This window comes from Ovis canadensis, chromosome 15, assembly GCF_042477335.2.
Source record: "Ovis canadensis isolate MfBH-ARS-UI-01 breed Bighorn chromosome 15, ARS-UI_OviCan_v2, whole genome shotgun sequence".
Taxonomy (NCBI): Eukaryota; Metazoa; Chordata; class Mammalia; order Artiodactyla; family Bovidae; genus Ovis; species Ovis canadensis.
In genome coordinates, this window is record NC_091259.1 from 62720124 (window position 1) to 62740463 (window position 20340).

Sequence of the window (20340 nt, forward strand, 5' to 3'; positions counted from 1 at the left end):
GTTTATCCAACCATCCATCCATCCTTCCGTCCAACTCCTCCATGCCAGGCCCAGTACTGAGACCAGGATGAAGGCAACCTGACCCCTCTCCTCAGGGATCTCCCAGGTAAGAGAGAGACATCACAGACAGTGACTGTACAGTGTGCCACGTGAGACGACAGAGGCGAGGGCCTTTCAGCAGGTGTAGTTCACAGGCCAAAGCACTAGCTTCGGTCTTAACTCCTGCATACGAGCCCCACCTGGGCAGGTACTCACTGTATGACCTCTGCAGTGCAACCATAGTCTTTGGGCTTCAGTTTTTTCAGCAATTAAATTGGGAAGGTAAAAAGTTAATTTTTCTCTCCCACTTCCCCAGAGTTGCTGTGCAGATAAACTGGGATAAAGCCCATGATGGGCCTGCGTGCCCTGGCAGGGGCCTCACAGAATCAGCAATGACCAGTTACTGGTCTTTCCTAGACCAGTGTAAGCTGGCTGCCAACTCCAGAGGGTAAAGAAGCTGCTCTGTGGAGACCAGACTGGGGGGATTTCCACTAATGGGACAGTGAGGAGATAGTCCTGGGCTTCCCAGACCGAGAGTCACAGTGAACTTAACATCCAGGGTTGGCCCAGGGCCCTCATTGGGCCCTTGTCTGATGGAGATGGTTTTGGCTAAGTGAGCGTCCATCACTCACTCAGCTGAACCCAGACTCTGGGCCAGTCCTGATGTTCACCGACCATGCAGAGATCAAGAGGACTTAGACAGGACTTCCCTGTTGGTACAGTGATGAGAATCTGCCTGCCAGTGCAGGGGACGTGGCTTCTGTTCCTGGTCTGGGAAGATTCCACATGCTGCAGAGCAGCTGAGCCCACGCCCTGCAGCTACTGAAGCCCGCACGCCGAGAGCCTATACTCTGCAATGAGACGCCTGCGCGCCACAGTGCAGAGCAGCCCCTGCTTGCTGCGACTAGAGAAAGCCTGAGCACAGCAACAAGGACCCAGCATGGTCCAAAACAGATAAACAAATAAACAAAAATTATTTTTTAAAAAAGAAAGAAGAACCAGACAGTCTGAATGCCAGGGGCGCCCTGCCCCCGCCCCATTCTGTGGGGAAGGCAAACACATCACTGAGTCACTGGCCACTCCCCATCTTTTTGGCTGGTCTATGTCACTCCCCAGTGCCTTCCATGTCATTGGTGGCTAACAGCCATGCTTCAGTCCCCATCGTCCATGACCTCTCGGCTGCCTCTGAGCCTGAGATCTTCCTCCTCCTTGGCCCCTGTAACAGGCCTCACGCTTTCCTGAGCCCAGGGTCCCTTCCTCAGAGGCGGGCTCCCGGCTCCAGCCCCTAGCCCTCCTCTGCTGCACGACGCCACCTCGGGGAAGAGGAAATTGCCCCAGTTCTCTGTCTTCCCCCAGCCCCAGGACACTCCCCGGCCCCGTGGCCTACAAAATAGCAAACAGCTGCTGTGACCATGGGCTGCCCAGACCCCAGGGGCCTGGGGGGAAGCGGGCCAAGGGGAGCTTGGAGAGAAAGCTCTTAATAACATACCTTCCCCAAGCTGCTTCCAAAGAAACTTCTCCTCACAAATCATTCCATAAACACTTAGCAGGCTCTCAGGAAAGCGTGCACGGCTCTCACCCGGCTATTAGGAGGCTCCTTACAAGTAAATTGAGACCAGGCAGCCGAAGCCTGTGCCAAATCCCCCTCCTGCCCTCTTTCCGCACCACGTCCCCCTCCCCCGCCCCGGGCCCTTCTGCTCCTAGGGTTGGGGTCTCCTGCCTTGCTGCTCTGGCCTCTCTTCAGGCTCCAGCCCCCTCTTTCTGCTGGGTGCTGTTTACCTGGAAACCAGCTCCCTACCAACCACAGCTGCTAGGTTTCCAAGGGGCTCTCCTGGGCTGCTGTGCAGACCTAAATCCTACTAAGATTTCTGAGGGCCACCCCACCAGGCCAGGCCTGAAAAGACGGAGCCAGGCCCACTCCCCGCTCTGTCCCACAGCCACCCTCATCAGAGGCTGCTGGTGCCTCTCAGGCTGGGGCTCCTCAAGAGGGAAATAGCTCTAGGTTCATCCAAGTCACGAGCTGAAAAATCCCCCCCATCCAACAATTCCCCTCCAGGGAGAGCATTGTGCAACTCACTCTGCTGGCCAATATCCAGCATTCGGCTAATATCCAACACAGATCGGGAATTGCTTGATTGTTCATTAAGTTGACACATTTGCTTACAGGTTAGCAGCTTGCTCGTGTAATGACTGCCATTAGAGTCTCGGAGAACCATAGCAGGAGCTGACACCCCAAATCATCCTCTATTTTCCAGCATTGGCTCTGGAAAATGGTTTAGGAATGATTGTCCCTTTTTCTAGGTTTGCCCAATATCATTTTGGAGAAAGCTCTATTGCAAACAGAAATCATCAGTGAAATAAATAAAACATTCAGATGAAAATAGCTTGCAGATCTGTGGGCACTGAAATTAGCATTAGACAGGCTTTGAGGCACCAGCCACAGATCTTGTGTCAAGCTCAGCCCCCCACTTACAGGAAGGCTCATCTTGAGCAAGCCTCTGTAAACCTCAGTTTATTCAACTCTAAAATGGGGCTAAATCCTGCCTACCTCAGATTGCTGCCAGGAGCTGCCCACCTCTACCATCCCTTTACAAGTAGTCAATGGTGCTTCCTAGGGAACTCAGAGGCTGGGGGCCTTGCCTATGACCCTGAGTACTGCTGTCTGTTCACTCCGAGAGTTCAATCACCGGTCACTCATTCAGTGTTTCTTTCAGCAAATATTTAGGGAATTCTTACATACACTAGGCACTAACCAAGACGCTGACCAAGACAGACACAGGCCCACCCCATGAGGAACGAGCAGAACCAGAGAGACAAACACAGAAGGATATGTAATGAATCACAGTTGCGGTAAGAGTTACAATGTCCCTGAATCAAAGAACTGAGAATCAGGCAAGCTCAACCCTGTAGGGAAACAGAAATCCAGGCCCAAAGGCACCAGGGAGAGGAATCAAGGTCTATTGTCTGCATGAGGAGAAAGAATGGAAGGAAGAATGGGCTCAGATGTATAATAACAATGTTCATAAAGATGTTGAGGATAATAATCATAATAGTTACCATCCTTAGGAAGGAAAGGCGCAGTTGAGATGCAGGTTTGATCCCTGGGTTGGGAAGATCCCCTGCAGTAAGAAATGGCAACCCACTCCAGTATTCTAGCCTGGAAAATTCCACAGACAGAGGAGCCTAACGGGAGTTACAGTCCACGGGGTTGCAGAGAGTCCTACATGACTGAGTACGCACTGGCTGGCCGGTCGTATTGGATCAGTGCTTACACTAAGGACCATGCTTAGGGCACCTGCTCAGAGGCAAGCTTCATTCTTTACTCTCATTATTGCGAATCCTCGTCACACTCTGTAACTTACAGTTGGGATAACAAGGAGGAAGGTAAAATGAGTTGCCCAATGTCACATATTTTAGAAGCAGAAGGGCCAACGTGGAAGCCCAGGGCTGTCAACTTTGAAATAAGATGACAGCAGAGCCCTTCCTAGATCTGAAACAGAGGGGTCACCTCTGCAACCTGAGCAAAGTAGCCTCAGTCCAGGGTGTGGTCTGTGGGACTCAAGATAGACCCTCCTGCCTCTTCCAAAGACCATTTTCTCAGACTCCAGGGGGACTAATTTCAACTCTGCCCCTACCTGTGCACCTGACCTTAGTGGGCCCTAAGTCAACTGTCACTCTCCATCACACCTGCCCCTTCCATCTCCAGGCTTTTTCTCACATATTTCTCCCCTTCAAAGATGTCTTCCCACTTTCTCTATTGGGATCTTACCCATTCTGCAAGGCCCAGCTCAAATTCCACTTTATTCCAGAAATTTTCCTGACTCCTCACTTTCTGGGATGGTGACACAAGAGGGGAGAAAAAGCGTTAAGTTTTCATCTTGGGAAATCTGGTCCTGGCATGTAACTAACATGCATCCATGAACGAATCAAATCAGGCTCAGTTTTCTTACCCATAAAGCAGGGCACACAACCCTTACTTTGCAAGCTTACTGTGATTATTACATGGAAATAAAAGTTCTGTGTAAATGGGAGAGTACTATAAGGATATTATTTACAATCACAAACCCATTGCCATATAACAATCCTAATGCCCCAAAATTGGCTTAAGCAAACATTTTTTTTTTAAAGTATTGGATCTTCCTGGTGGTCCAGTGGTTAAGAATACACTCTTGCCAATGCAAGAGACACAGGTTCGATCCCTGGTCCAGGAATAGCCCATGTGTCTGCTTCAGGGTAACTAAGCTCATGTGCCTCAACTACCGAAGCCCATGCACCCAGAGCCTGCGCTCTGCAACGAGAGAAGCCACTGCAACTAGAGAAAGCCCGTGTCCTGCAATGAAGAGGGGCCCCCACCTGCTGCAACTAGAGAAAGCCCGTGCACCACAAGGAAGAGGAGCCCCCACCTGCTGCAACTAGAGGAAGCCCATGCACCGCAAGGAAGAGGGGCCCCCACCTGCTGCAACTAGAGAAAGCCGTGCACCACAAGGAAGACCTAGTGCAGCGAAAGAGTTAACTAAATAAATCTTTTAAAAGTACTGACTCGTGTAACTAAAAATCCAAGAGTATGAGAATTTCAGGAATGGCTTTTTTCAAAGGTTAAAATTCTGTCCTTCAGACCTGTTTGCCCCATCTCTAGAGTCTCCTGGTTTCCATTTTGGCTTCATTCTTAGGCTCTGCATGGTGGAAAAATAACTGTGAAGTTATCTTCCAGGTTCAGAACCAGCTGGGAGTATCCCTTTCTCAATATTCCCAGCAAGTATTCCAATATTTCACCTTGTTGGTTCTGATGTCACGTGTCCATCCCTGAACAAACCCCTGTGGTCAGGGATGTGTCTCTGATAGGCTAGGCCTATGTCTCTGGAGTTGTTAAAGGAGGAGAGTGAGAGGAATGATTGCCCTAAAGAAAAATCAGAGTGTTGTGGCCAGAAGGAAAGGGGAAAGGGTGTTACTGGAAAAAAGAATAATTGCCCCACAGAGCCCACCCCTTTGCTGCACTAACATTCACACATATCCCTATTCACATACAAAATAATACCCTCCCATCTCCTCCTCTCCCCCGCATGGAAGGCAAACCAAAGACTCATGTAATTATTGAGTCCAAATCTCTCGGTGACTCACATTCTTTCCCTTCAGAGTCAGATGTGCTTTTAAAAGTGAAAGTCGCTCAGTCGTGTCTAATTCATTGCTGTATAATGTCAGGCTCTTCTGTCCAGGGGTTTCCCAGGCAAGAATACTGGAGTGAATAGCCATTTCTCCAGGGGATTGTCCCAAACCAGGGATCAAACCTGGGTCTCCTGCATTGCAGGCAGACTCAAACCAAAGACTTGTAATTACTGATTTCTGAATCTCCAGGTGACAGACATTCTTTCCCTTCAGAGTCAGATGTATTCTTAAGGTCTTATCATCTGTGGCCTGAATGATAACCACCCCAACCTGCTATTACTTCGCAATGGCCAAGAGAGAATAAAGTAATTGCAATCACAACTCCTATTTGAAAGAAGAAAGAAAAGCAGCAGCACACAGGGCCTCTGGTCCACAGCATCAATCAGTTCCTGATGAGCAGAAGTAGTAAACTCTGCCTTGACAGAGCAACCAGTTACTTGGATGGAGCAACAGGCAGAATACTCCTCCCCGAAAGGAGTCCACATCCTAACCCTCAGAACCTGTGAATATGTTATATTAATTATATTACATGACAAACAGGAACTAAGAATGTAGATGGAGAGACTTCCCTGGTGACCCTTGGACCAAGGGTTAAGAAAAGTGAAAGTGTTAGTTGCTCAGTTGTGTCTGACTCTTTGTGACCTCGTGGACTGTCCATGGAATTCTATAGGCAGGAATATTGGAGTGGGTTGCCATCCCCTTTGTCAAGGGATCTTTCCCACCCAGGGATTGAACTCGGGTCTCCTGCATTGCAGGCAGGTTAAGAAACCACCTTGCAATGCAGGTGATACAGGTTCGATCCTGGTCAAGGAACTAAGATCCCACACGGCCAAGAAGCAACTAAGTCTGCATGCTACGACTAGACAGTCTGTGCCACAAGGATCCTGCCTGCCACAGCCAAGACCTAACGCAGCCAGATAATAAATACTTTTCAAAAAGACTGTGGATGGAATTAGGGTTGTGAATCAGTTGACCTTAAAACAAGGAGGTTATCCTGGGTTACTTGGATTACCTGGATGAGCCCACTGTAATCACAAAGGTCCCTAACAGTGGAAGAGGCAGAAGGAGAATTGACGTCAGAGCAAGGGAACAGGAGGAAATACAATTGGTCACAGCTTGGCTTTGAAGAGAGAAGGTGCCCTGAGCCAAGGAATGCAGGCGGCATCTACAAGCTGGAGGGTGTTTTCCCTAGAGCCTCCAGAAAGGAACACAGCCCTGAGGACACCTTGCTTGTACCCCAGTAAGACCCATTTTGGCCATCTGGGCTGCAGCATTGCAAGATAAAATTGTATTGTTCTAAGCAACTAAATTTGAGCTATCTTGTTACAGGAGCAAAACAACAAATCCCACTACCCCAGTGAGCCTTTGGATCCTATTTCATGCCTCTGGCTGGGCATTTAACAGACACTGCCACTTTTGCTCCCCTAGCCATCTTGATGGAGAAGGCAATGGCACCCCAGTCCAGTACTCTTGCCTGGAAAATCCCAGGGACAGAGGAGCCTGGAAGGCTGCAGTCCATGGGGTCGCTGAGGGTCAGACACAACTGAGCGACTTCACTTTCACGCATTGGAGAAGGAAATGGCAACTCACTCCAGTGTTCTTGCCTGGAGAATCCCAGGGACAGAGGAGCCTGGAAGGCTGCAGTCCATGGGGTCGCGCAGAGTCGGACACGACTGAAGCGACTTAGCAGCAGCAGCAGCAGTCATCCTGAAAGAAGCCGAGATCATCCTTATACCACAGTTGAGGAAGCTGACACTCTGGCAACTGCCCACTTGTTCAGAATCAACCAACTAATAGAAGGGAGCCAAAATTCAAACTCTTGTCTGTCTGGCCTCAAGCCGAACTGGGTCCCCATAAAACTTCTTTGTCCAGTGAGCCTCTCATCTCTGCCTGAACCCTCCCATGATGGGGGCTCACACCCCGCAAAGCTGCCTTCCTACCCCAGGCCTCCTGACTCCTTCCTGGCTTCACTCCCTGCCTGGTCCTGATGTATGAGACAGCCCGGAGGATGGCGGCTAGAATGCCAGACTCCGGGCCAGCCAGTGGGCAATAAATCCAGGATGGAGTTGCCTGGATAGCTGGACTGAAGCTGAGCTTTCCCTTCCGGGGGGAGCAGGTTCTTTTTATCCAGATCTAGATTTCTGCTCTCCTCCCCTCTGCTGTGCGGAGAAGGGCCTGGAATGCACCAGTTCGTATCAAATGGAGGAAACGTGCGGCTCTGTCTTTCAGGATTTATTCTTCTCTCGGCTGTCACCTTCACTCTGCTCTGACCCAGGAATGTCCCAGGAGTAGCTGAGGTGAGGAAGGGCAACTCTGACTCCTCCAATTTCTCCCTGACAAATGTGAAATGGGTCGGGGCCCACAGGGGATGTAAACAGATTCCTAAAGTGCTTTGTGTGCAATTTGGGGCTGAAAGTTCACGCAGATATACAGCTCCATGGGTGCATCCCCAAGGCCTGGCCCAACTGACTGCCAGCCAAAACCCAGTTGCCCTCCCCACCCCAACACACACAACCCACACAGAGGCCCAGACCCATGCTCCCACCCCGACTGAGTGGAAACATGCAAGGGCCCCCGGCTTCAGACCGCAGAACCTAAACACAGACTCCAGCGAAAGATCAGATGAGACCCAGGGAGTTTCTAATTTGATTTCTCCATTGGCCCAAAGAAGGGAGGTGATTTTCCTAAAGTCATGTAGCAAAGCCAGGGCTAGTGCCTCATCGAGCCTCAGTTTCCCCAGAGGTAAAGCATAGGCCTGTGGGGAAGCTCAAATGAGGCAGAAATTGCTAAGTGCCTGGGCGAAATAATAACAGCTTGCCATGGCCTGAGCACATTCTGTGTACCAAGCACCGTGCTAAATGCCTGGCAAGTTGCATCTCGTTTTGTCTTTGTAACATTCTGTGGACCTATTATTTCCCCATTTTTACAGATAAAGAAACTGAGACCCAACAAGGAAACTTTCTAGGGATCAAAAATCAGTATCAATTCACATGGTTGCTACACAGGTGTATACATCTGGAGTTGTTGAAATGTACACTTAAAATTGGTGTACTTTATCCTTTAATTACACTTCACTTTAAAATGCTGTGATGATATATATATTTAAAAAAAAGAATAAACTGAAGCTCATAGAAGTTAAGTGACTTTCTCAAGATCGTTCAGCTGGTGAGGGCAAAGCTAGGCGGGCCTTGAACTGGATCTGTCCGACAACAGAGGCCACGGTCACTACTCTTGCCATGTCACATATTCATGTCACAGTCACTCAAGAGAGAGACTGGGAGACCTGGGAGGCTCCGGAGAGAGGCCTGAGTCTGGACAAAGGACAAGGGCAGGGCGGCAGCTGTGCCACGTGGTGCCACAGTGCAAATTAGAACAATCTGCTCTTTCTCCTGGCAGTGGAACCTCACACTAGCATGGTATAGACTGTAGCCCCCAGCCCCTCAGTTAGTTCTTTGTTCAGTGCACAACCTGAACAACTGTACGCAGCCCTTTGCAGGGTGTCTCATGCTGTATGCTTTTGTCTGGGGGCAGTGCTCTTCTTGACCAAATGCACTCTCCTACCCAGCCATTTCTGATGTCCTCCCATCTATCTGGGGCTTTGAGTTCATGCCCTAACAAGGGCCCTCAGCTGCAGGGCACACAGTAGGGGCATGGAGGGGATGGGGTTGTCAGTCACTGGCAAATGCTTGGCAAGGTTCCTTTCTGTACTAGGCTCTGAACAGAGATGATTAGATCCAGTTCCTGCCCCCAGAGGAGATAAACGACAAAAGGAGAACTAGTACCTTCACACATATGTAAAGGGCAACTTTTCCTCAAAGCAGAAAACCATATTAATAAAAACACAAATCCAAGATGACAATAATGCAAAAAGTGGCCCTTTGCATTATTAGAATGGTACAGAACCAGCCTACATAGCTGGACGGTTCTCCTATGCCCCCCAACTCCAAGCCAAAATCTGACTCAAGGTCTGTCTGACTCCAAAGCTATGCTTGCTGACAATATGGGCCCGGCTTCCCTCTCTGCCACGCATATATTTCCTTCACGTGCTTCTCCTTGCCTAGACTGGTAGCTTCCTGACCAGCCTCCTGTACCTCCAATGCCCAGGGAGGGGCTGGTTGAGGGATCCCTAAGGTCCCTGCCTGCCTGAGATGGTCTGCATTCTCTGCATGGGAGAGTGTGCAGCCCTGGTCCTCAAGCCAGGGCAATGGTCCTTGAAGTACTCAAAAGCATTCCTCTTCAATGTGACGTGACCACAGGGGTTGCTTGGAAAGGGCGGGAGAAATGGGTCATGGGAGAGTGAGCGAGCATAATGGGAGCCCCTTCCACCCACACAGCCTTTGCAAAGCCTATTTTCACACCTTAGTTCACTGAACCTACAAAAGAATGGGTGAGGGGACAGAGGCTCAGAGAGCTCAGATAACTTGCTCAAGGTTACACAGCCATGCAGCAGCCCAGCTGAGTCAGGAACACCAACCTGCCTCTGTCCCAGGCCTCCTCCACCACCCGCAGTCCCTCTCCGGCCCACATGGGTGGGCTCAGGGAGGCGGGGGCTGAGCCCTGGGGCTGGGTCCCACCAAGCGCACTGAGGCGTAGGAGCTGGCGATGATGACGGAGCTGCCGTCTGCTGGGAGAAGGTCACGGTCTGTAGAGGCCACGGTCTGTTGCCTTTGTGAGCAGGATGCACTGGGGAGGCCCACCTGGGGCTAGGCAGGCCTGGGCCAGGGGCTCTCATCCTGGGTTGGTTGGGGGGCTCTCAGCAGAGCTGGGGAGTCGGCAGCACCGCCCAAGCCCTCCTGCTTCCCTGCTCCTGCTGGGGGAGGAGTGGCAGTAAATAAACCATCAAAACCTCCTTTGCTGAGGCAGCTGGAAGGGTGGTAGGCAGGGCAGGGGGTTGGGGAGGTGGACTGGAGAGGACCAGGAACACCTCAGGCCCAGGGCAACTTTCCCCACCAGCAGGCAAACCCAGAGTGGGTTCCAGCTAGTGGGAACAGAATAGCTAAACCCCGGGGGGTTTCCAGCCACATTCCCGCGTTAAAAATCTCAGCCATCTCTGTGTGACCTTGGGCAAGCCGCTTCACCTCTCTGTGTTTCAGCTGATACACAATATCTTGAGAGGTGTTATCGTTGTTTACCTCATAAAGCTGTTATGACAGTTTACTCCTAACTATCACAACCTGAAAGTCAGGGCCTGGACTACTGTGTGTGTGTGTGCTACGTTGCTTCAGTCGTGTCTGACTCTTTGCGACCCTATGGACTGCAGCCCGCTAGACTCCTCTGTCCATGGGATTCTGCAGGCAAGAATACTGGAGAGGGTTGCCTTGCCCTCCTCCAGGGGATCTTCCTGACTCAGGGATTGCACCTGTGTCTCCTGCACCTCCTGCCTTATCGGCAGATTCTTTACCGCTGAGCTACCGGGGAAGCCCCCAGGTCTGCTACTTGCCTTTCAAAAACAAAAGTTTGACCGGGTCTTCTCTGGGCAGGGGTTGACAAAGACCACAATGTGTCTGGGGGCAAGACAAATGTACGTTCCCAGCCTACTTCTTCCACTTAATGCTTTGTGACTTTGGGTAAGATACCCAGCCTCTCTGTGTGTCCATTTCCTTGTCCGTAAAATGAGAATAGTATCCCCATGCTCAGAGGGACATGATGCATGGGGCGGCTCTCGGACCAGAGCTGGTGCTCAGAAGACAATGGTTGATTTCCCTCCTCTCACTGATTCGGTCCAACCACCTTGATGACCCTTAAAATGAGCTAGGCCTGGGTGTAACTGGGCACCCACATGGACCAGCCCCAGTCTCTGCTTTCCAGGAACTCAAAGATCCCTGGGGAGCCCAACGCTGTGACCAAAATTTTGGGATGACTGAAGGCTTTCTGTTGGAGGTGGAGGTGACTGGATGTCTATTCATAATTGTTGAAGTTGAGTGATCAGTACATAGAAGTTCATTATCCTATTCTATCTAATTGTGTAAATATTTTAAATTTTACACAGTTTAAGTTTGTAAAGCTTTTTCACTAATCACCTAAAATCATCTTAAGTACCACTAGCTATACATAACAGTCTTCAAGAAAAACTTGACAAATCTCTCTCTCCCAGTTCACTGCTATTACCCTCAAATCCAGGGCTTATCAGTCCATGGTCCATAAGCCAAGTTCTAGCTTGCTGCCTATTTTTATAAATAAAGTTTTATTGGAACACAACCAGCAGATTCATTTACATTATGCCCGTGGCTGCTTTTGCCCTTCAGGCAGAGTTCAGTAGTTGCTATAGAGATGCTAAAGGATCCGGGGCTACAAACCCCAAAATGCTTATATCTGCCCTTTACGCAAAAGTTTGCCAACCCTTGTCCTAATCTCCTACCCATCCATCCTCCATTATTCATGGACAGCTCTGCTCTCAGGATTGCAATCGTGCTTTCTAGCCCTAGGGTGATCCTGGGTGGTTTCTAGGACCATGAAGATGACGTTCCACTACCTGGCCCCTCAGTCCTTCCAGCACTGTCTCCACTCCCTTTCTCCACCACCTCCAGCCTTCACTACCACAGTCTCACCTTGGACCTTGCCACCACCCACTATGGCTCCACTTTTCAAAGCACTGATTAAACCCGAACTCTCAGCCAACTACTCTCAGGCAACTAACCTTTCCTTTTGTCTGTGTGATCAGTCCCCTAGTAGATAGTTCTCTGATCTCACTGGGCTCTTCCCGGGAGTTGATCTCTCCACTTCCTCCCTGTCTGTAAACTTTCTCCTTTCTTTTTTCCCTCCTGACCCACAGTCCATTGTATCAATAACACTCTTGCTAGTCCTCCAGCCCTGTTGCCTTTTCTCTTTGCATGAAATCTAAAAAGACTCCAACAGTGGATGAACCCAACAGTCCTGTTTTTAATGCGTTGACCCAAGCAGCCAAGTGCCACTGAAGAGAGAAACCACAGATCAGCAGGAACTGTTTTCACTAGTTCCATACCGCACTCTATAAACAGTCAGCACCGACTCGAACTCCAAATGCACTGGCCTAGTTAACTCCTTTCCCCTCTACCCATAGCACCTATTTCAAGCCTTCTTCAGTCTCTGGCGATGGGAGTTTTAAAGGGTGAGATGTGGTGCAAAGGGCCTGGCAAGTTAACGGAGCAGCGAGAGCCCGGATGGGGAGGGGCCCTGCCCAGACGGAGCAGGGTGTGGCCAGCGGGCAGTAGGTGTGAGGCTGGAGAGGCAGGCCGGCCCAGGAGGCAATTGCATTCTATAGGCTTAGAAGAATGCGGTGGGCACTGGGGAGCCACAGAAGGCTCTGGAACAGGCAGCAGTGGGGAGATGGGTATTAGCCAGGGCAGGGGTGGGGAATCAGGGAAGAGGTGTGGGGAAGGGGTGCTCATCCACCACCTGCTCTGCATTCAGCTGACAGTTTGCAACTTGCTTCTGAGGAGAGATTAAGCTTCACGGTCCAGTGTTTAAACCTGGCGGTCCAGTGTTTACAACTCCGCACTTCCAATGCAGGGGGTGAAGTTTCAATCCCTAGTCGGGGAACTAAGATTCTGCAAGCCACCTGGTACAAGACTGCTGCTAGGATGCTGCTGCTAGGTCACTTCAGTCGGGTCCAACTCTGTGCGACCCCATAGACGGCAGCCCACTAGGCTCCCCCGTCCCTGGGATTCTCCAGGCAAGAATACTGGAGTGGGTTGCCATTTCCTTCTCCACTGCTTGAAAGTGAAAAGTGAAAGTGAAGTTGCTCAGTAGTGCCGAACTCTTAGCGACCCCATGGACTGCAGCCTACCAGTCTCCTCTGTCCATGGGATTTTCCAGGCAAGAGTACTGGAGTGGGTTCCCATTGCCTTCTCCAGTACAAGCCTACTCCCTCAAAGAAAAAAAAGAATGTATTTTTCCAATGCATGGAAGAGAGACTAAGCTTAAGCTTCCAGGCACTCCCAGTGCAGGATTGCTGCCCATCCCCAGGGAGGCCCCGCTGGACTGCAGTACACAGCACCCATGTCCCTCAGCCAAGAAGCACCAGCAGCAATGTTCCCTGGAGGACAGCCTGGCCCAGTCATTGGGCATCTGAGAACAGATCACCACACCTAAGCGTTTGATAAAGCAGGAATGATGACGTTTTCCTGTGCCAGCTGTTGTATGGGGTAGACTGCTGTGTGGGGGGGCCTCATCTCTCCTCTGCCCATGGCCATGAGAGGTGAATAGACACATACACACGTCATACATCAGGAAACTGAGGCTCAGCAGGACAGGGGACCTATGTCAGATCCCCCTGTTCATGATGGCACCAGACATGGAGGCCATGTGTTAGGTTCCCTTCCAGTGCCTTCCCTACAAACAGCTGCCCCTGGGACTCACCAACCATGAAGATTCAATACCCCGAGGAAGGAATTTACATCCATCGCTTTGGATTGCTTCCATGGAGCTCGGCCTCCCAGGACAGCCCCTGTGGGCTGGCTCCATCCAGGAGAACGTCATTTATCACATGGAGCTGTGACATGACATGCTAGTGAATTCCAGTTCATCCAGAGAAAGAGAGCTGGCAAGGATGGCCTTCTGGACTCCCACCCTCACCTCCAAGCCTGCCCTTCTCCAGGTGGGCACCACTGCTATCTCAGCCACACTTCACAGGACATGCTTGAGGAACTATCCAACGTTCTTTCTCCCCTGAGAAAGCTCCAGTCTATCCGTGGGGCCCAGAGGGGACCGTTCTCCAAAGCAGGACACCCCCTCTGTGGTCCTGGCCCTGTGCCTCTTGGTGATGCAGCCAGAGATGACACTGGCAGCCTCTCAGCCTCACACTGTTGGCTCGTGACCACCCTCCTCTCTTCACCCCTCCTGGGTGGCCTTGCAGGTGCACTGAGCCACAGGTGGCAAATATTTGCTGACTGAGGGAATGCATTGTCACTGAAGCCACTCAGCAGGTGTCTGCATGTGCAGGAGGTGAAACAGGGGGCAGTGGCTGGGGAAGCAATTGCCCCAAACCTCGCACCTGTGGGGAGGCCCAGACAGTGTGTGACCCAGCCCCAACCCCAGTCAAGTTCAAAGACTAAGGGAGAAGATCAGGACCAGCTGAAACCTTCAAACAACCAGGTACATGTAAAGATGTCCTCGAAGGCCAGGATGACAGGTCTGAGCAGGAAAGAGCTGGGCATGAGAAGACAGAGGGGAGGGCACTAGCTGCTCCTGGAAAAGCCCGGACATCCAGAGACCCACCAAGGCTGCTGAGCATGAGGGACTGGAGGGAGGGGGATTATCAGGGTCCGCCTGGGCAAGGGCTGTGGCTGTGAGCCTTCTGGACAAAGGGTCCCATAGAATCTGCTCCACCCCCCAAATCTGTGCAGCCTCAGCAAGGACACTCCTCTTCTCTGAGATGCCCCTCCTCCACAAGGTCATTGCCTCAGAAGTGATGATGGCCGTGCAGCGGGTGTTCAGTAGAGGGGTACTCACCCCTGTCTCTAAATCAGGCCCAGACTTCAGCTCCACGGCTGCACCTGGGTGAAGCTGGTCTGTTCACCACTAGTTTAAAACTGTCCATAATATAAGTGGTGAATATAAGTAGCCACATCTTATTAAGCGTCTGCTAAGTACCAGCTCTTGTTCCGTGCTTTACAAGCCCTTGCAATGGATCCTCAAGGCAAGGTCATGAAGTAGACGCTGCCACCATCATCCCTTTAGAGACAAGGATCCTGAGGCTAGGAGCTGGAAGGACTTCCCAAGGTACAAAGCCAGCCTCAGAAACATGAGGCCCTCAAGGGACTTTGGGGCTTTGATGCCAGGCTGCAGGACCTTGTCCATCCTATGGCAGTTCCCCCGACCCTGCAACTTGTCACCTGGTCACTCGTCTGACCCAGAACCACCTACCACCTTAGAACAGTTTACAGGAGGGATCCTGGGTTTCCCCCAGTCCTGTGGGCAGGAATGCTATCTGCTACCTCCTGGTCTCCCTCTCTCAACACAGTCTCTCCCATTGGAAGAGACTGGGCAGCCTCATGCCCCGGTGGAGAGATGAGGGCCTGAGTGTGGCAGGCCATGGCTAGGGAGGGGTCCTCAGAGCAGCAGAGAGTCCAAGATTCAGGAACTTACGCAGCTTGCCATGTCCGGGGGCTGGAGAAGGACGTGGCCTCTTGCCGACAGCTAGCTTCTGCCCACGCCTGGGGAAGGAGAGGCAGGGAGACAGGCCAGCCAGGTCTTCAGCTGTGGGGCCGAGGCCCCTGCATTGGAACCTGCCTTGCTCACTGTCTTGGGCGAGCGCAGAGGAAAAGGTGTCACGTACTGGCCTGGGACCCTGGGATCTCTGAGGCAGCCTTGGCAAGCCCCATAGCATCTCAGGGCCTCAGTTTCCCCCTGTTGACTGATGGGCAGAAGTGTCCAGGGAGACAGGGCATGTGAACATCCTTGGGCAGGGGGGCAGCTGTCATTGTTGTTGATATGCACCCTCAGGGCACCTGTGTGTCTGTCCCAGCAGGGTTCCAGGTGGGGGGCAGAGGTATGGTCTGCTCAGATAAGGGGTCCCCGGGCTCCCGAGCCGGATGGCAGGGGCACCGCTGTGTGATAATAGAGGCCATCATAACAGTCAGGGGAGCCAGGAAAATCATAGTACGGCTGCTCCTTCCTGCTGCCAGAATCACAGATGGGAAAGAGCAGGGTGGGGCCGCATGGCATGGTGGGGAGAGGCTGGGGGGTGGAGGTGTTGTTAGGCCAGTTACCCTTGAGCCCGCCTATTCACTATGTGGATATCCAGGGGGAACGCCCCAGCCCAGGGCTGGTCTCAGCTCACTGTGCCTGCAGCCTCCCCCAAGGATGGGCACCAGGGCATCGGAGGGGGCTAGATGGAGCTGGGCTGAACTAGGAAGATCCCTGTCTTTCAAGGGAACTTGGGGGTCCCTGGCCCACTCTGGACATTACAGTTTCCATCTGTAGAGGAGGGATTTCTTTCTGACTTGACTTCTCCAAGACAGGTGATCCTGACAGAGGCTGCGGGTTGATGCTTGGAGGGCCCTGTGCTGGGAACAAGCCGAAGGGGAGAGCTAGGGCCACTCGTTCATGCCTCTGCAGATCACTCTGGCCCTGCATCTGTGGCCTGTTCCTTCACATCCCTCATCTGGACTTCGTCACATGTCCCCCAGGCTCCCTGCCTCCCTGCGCCTGCCTCGCCTCCTCCAGGGTGCACAGACATCACCCCCACCCAACATAAAGGGCTCCTCAAGGCAGGTCTCTGGCAAGTGCCTGGCACAGAAGAGGCACGTGGAGATGTCTGCTGAAGGACCATCTCCTGGCACGGAGAACCGGACCAGAAATGCTCAGAGCTGGAGGGGACCTGGCCCACTGGGGCCCTGGCATGTCCTGGTGTGGCTCAGGGACCAAGAAGGGGTGGAGACAGCAGCGGCAGGAGAAGGGCCTGAAGAGCAAACTGAGGGTAGACTGAGAGGGCCTTGAATGCTGGTTGAGGGGTTGGAGAGGCCCCCACACAGGACACTTTTTCTCCAGGAAGGAGCCCTGTGTTCACAGTATGAAGAGAGCCGAGAAAGTAGGAAGATAGTGGGACAGTGGGCCTGGAGAGTGTGGTGGGGCTGGGAAAGATTCCAGAGCCTTGGCAGAAGCGCCAGGATGGTCACAGGGGAAGGTGCCCAGCTCTCTGGATGGGAACCTTGCTGGGGCTGGGTCTCCCAGCACAGGGCAGAGGCAGGGAGTGGGGAGGGGGGTGGCACAGCATTCAATAGCCACAGTGCCAGGAGCCCAGTGCAGCCTCAGGGTGGTGGGGGGCAGACCCTTAGTCTAGGACAGTCCATCTGGGCAGGCCTGGGACAAGGGCAGTCACCACCTGCCCCAAGACAAACTTGACCAGTGTAGGGTTGGGGAGCTGGCGCTCCCATCTAGCACCCCACCCCAGCCTCATCTGGAGGTGGACACAGCCCCTGCCCCACCTCTCTTCTGACACCCAGGGCCTCCTGCCCACCAGCGCCTCCTCCTCTGATTTCCCCAGAGCGTTTCTCTGTGCTTCAAGGCTGGGGTCAGGATACCTCTTCCTGGCAGTCTCCCTGAGCCTTCCCTACTCTGGGTTCCTGGGATTCCTGGGCTTCCCAGCCCGACACGATGTGTTGGCAACATCTGAGTCTGCGTCTTTTGCCTGTTGCTCCCAGGATCAGTCTGAAGTCTGGGACTCCCGGATGTAACCCAATCAGAGGTGTGTGTCCCCAAGATGCTGAATGACTGTGGGTAATCCATGCCTCCTGAGCCTTAGTTTCTTAGCCTGTGAAGTCTGATGATCACCACCAGGCCATCCTGCAAGTAGCCAAGGGCCTGTGGAGTTGTGTAGGTAAGAGTATCTCTAGATGTTCTAGGCATCCGTCTCAAGGAGCCGTGTGTCATCACTGAGCATCCTCTGGGATGCAGGTGCTACTTGTGCCTGGCACCCGCTGGGACAGAAGAGAGGAGGCTGCTCCCTGTCTGGTCTGTGGTTTCATCTGAGCCACCTGCACCTCAAGGGCCCTGCTCCACCCTGCCCTGTCTGTCCCAGAAGCCGTCCCCCACCCAGACCCTCATTGTTCCCAGAGTCCTTCCTCCTGAGATTCTGCGCCCAGTCTGGAGCTCTGGAGAAAGCATGCATTCCAAGGATTCCACAGCCCCCACCTCTGCTCTCAGCCTCCTTCAAAGAGGCCGCTGGAACTAGGGTCCTCTTCACAGAGGTGCCAGGCAGTGTGCCCCTCCCAGGCCCCTCAGGCTTTACTGCTTAACTGCTTCTGAAGTTCTTCCAGGGGTGCTGAGGAAGGGCTCATGCCGTGGAGCGTACAGCTAGGGAGGCCCGGCTGGGATGGAGGAGTTCAACCTAGATCCAAATTCAGGGAGGCCCCGGTGAAGCCACTGTCCTCCTGGGACCTCAGTTTCCCTGAGAGCTACAGAGGTACAGCTGGTCAGAGACACAGGGTTCGGTCGTCCTATGCTTGAGTTTTGGACTCAGATTTCTAGGCCCTGGTCCTGCCTTTGATCTGCACAGGCCGTGAGATCTCTGTATGCCTCAGTTTTCTCCTCCATCAAATGGCAATAGTACCAGCACCTAGCTCACAGGGGACTGTGTGGTTTAGATGAGCGATATAGACACCTTCCCGCCCCCCACCCAGCTCAGGGCCTGGCCACATGAGCACAAAGGGGAACGGCCATCCCTAAGGGGCCTTCCAAACGTGCCCCTCCCCTGCATCACCTCCTGCCGCTCTTTGCTCCCCATCACAGGCTCTCCATGCAGTCCTGCCCCGTGCCTCTTGCCATGTTGACCATCCCATCTCTTCATCGAGCCCCAACCGTGGGCCTAGCACCATACACACCACACAGCCACCCAGGGGTGTGGAGGGAATGAGGGAGCTTAAACAAGGGAGAGAATAAGAATTCATGGGAGCTTCTCAGGCTCTGGACTGAGCCTCTTTCATGCTCTTCGGCACTTCTCTTCCTGAGCAATCTCATTCCCCACCCTCACCTGGACCCAAAACAGCCCCCTCGCTGGTTCCTCTGCCCCTGCAGGATGCTCAGATGTCCAGGTGGGCTTTTTATGCCTCTTTTCCAAGACTCGGTGTTCCTTTGGGCAGGGCCAGGGCACACGCATGGACCTGTCACTCCAGTGCCCATCTAGGCTTGGGCAGTGAAGATGCTCAGTCATGGAAATCCTCCAGGGATTGTGACCCTACCTAGGATGGCAGCCTCACGTTGGGCCCTCTCCCCAGGCTCCGCTCTCCGGCTGCTTGACCTTGAACACGCACTGCCTGCTCCTTCCGGCTCAGCCTCCACAAGCTCTTTCTGCCACCAGGACCACCCTTCTCTCACCTAAGACCATCCCTTCCCCAGAACAGTCCTTTCTGACCCTGACTGAGCTAGCTGCCTTCCACCCTTCCTGCCGTCTTTCCCGGCAGAGTCATCTCCATCGTGGCCACTTGAGAGGTTAGATGATGGTGTCCCTCCAGGGTGTAAGTCCCACAGGGCAGAGAGCTGTGTGGCTTGGGTCACAGAGCGAGCCTCACACTCCTTGACCCTCACTCAGGGCTGTTTCCAGAGCCCTTTTCCGCCTCCGAGAGACTGGACGGGGGCTGTGAGACCCCCCTTCTGGTGGGTCTCACACGGATAGCTGAACAGAGAAAGGACTGAACTCAGGCCAGCCCAGGGCCATTCGGCCACTTTCCTGCCCCTCACCTATTCCTAGTGCCCCCTGAGGCCTGAGACTTTCCACCACACCGTCCCACATCGTCCTATTCCCACCAAGACTCGACTCAGATGTTAGCTCTCCCTGAAGCTGCTGCTGACCTCAGGGCAGGCTTGGTCACCCCAGCCTCAGGGCACCCCTGCGTTATTCATTAGCTGTCTACCAGTCAGTCTCCCCTCTGCACACCAGGCCTGGAGTCCACTGAAAGCAAGATCTGAGCCTGCCTCCATCTCTGAGTTCCCCACTCCCAGACAGGCGGACCTCCGTCGCGTTTGGTGTTGACTGATGAGTGGACGGGGAGAGGAGGACAGATGAATGAAGTGACTGAAGGAACACACCCATCTCCAAAAGGCCTCCAGCCAGCCAGTCCTCCCAGCCCCTTTGGCATCCCTGCTGGGGCCTCCCAGGCCAGGCAGCAGTGGGCCTCACCCTGCCCTTGCTGGTCTTGATTTGCGGGATCCCTGAGGTGGTGAAAGGGGTCTGGGCCCCCTTCCCCTTCCTGCTTGGCCTTCAAGCACCTCTTGGAGGCTCTGAAGCTGAGAACTCCCTCAGAGGAGGCATCTCTCATCGGCATCAGGGAAGGGCCACGGTCAGCTTGGTCAGCCCATTTGTCAGCTCACTGGTCGACACCTGCTTGCTTTGTGGGAGATGGGCTGGCCCTGGCCCCTCCCTGCCCTGTTTCCCTTGGAGCCATTTCCCAGAGCTGTCTGCTCCCCATGATCAAAATCCACTCATTTCCTTCTAAAAATACAAACCACTTCCTGGCTTCACAGAGAACTGCCCTGGTGAAATGGGCCATGGTTTCAGGATAGTCTGGACACCCCTGTCTACCACTCAGCTGGTCAAGGATATGTCCCCCGTCCCCATCCCCAATCCCAGTTCATATATATCCCCACAGACACACATGCTCAGCCCACCCACAGTCTCGACCCCAAGCCCTGCACAGAGGACTGGGGCAGGTGCAGAGTGTT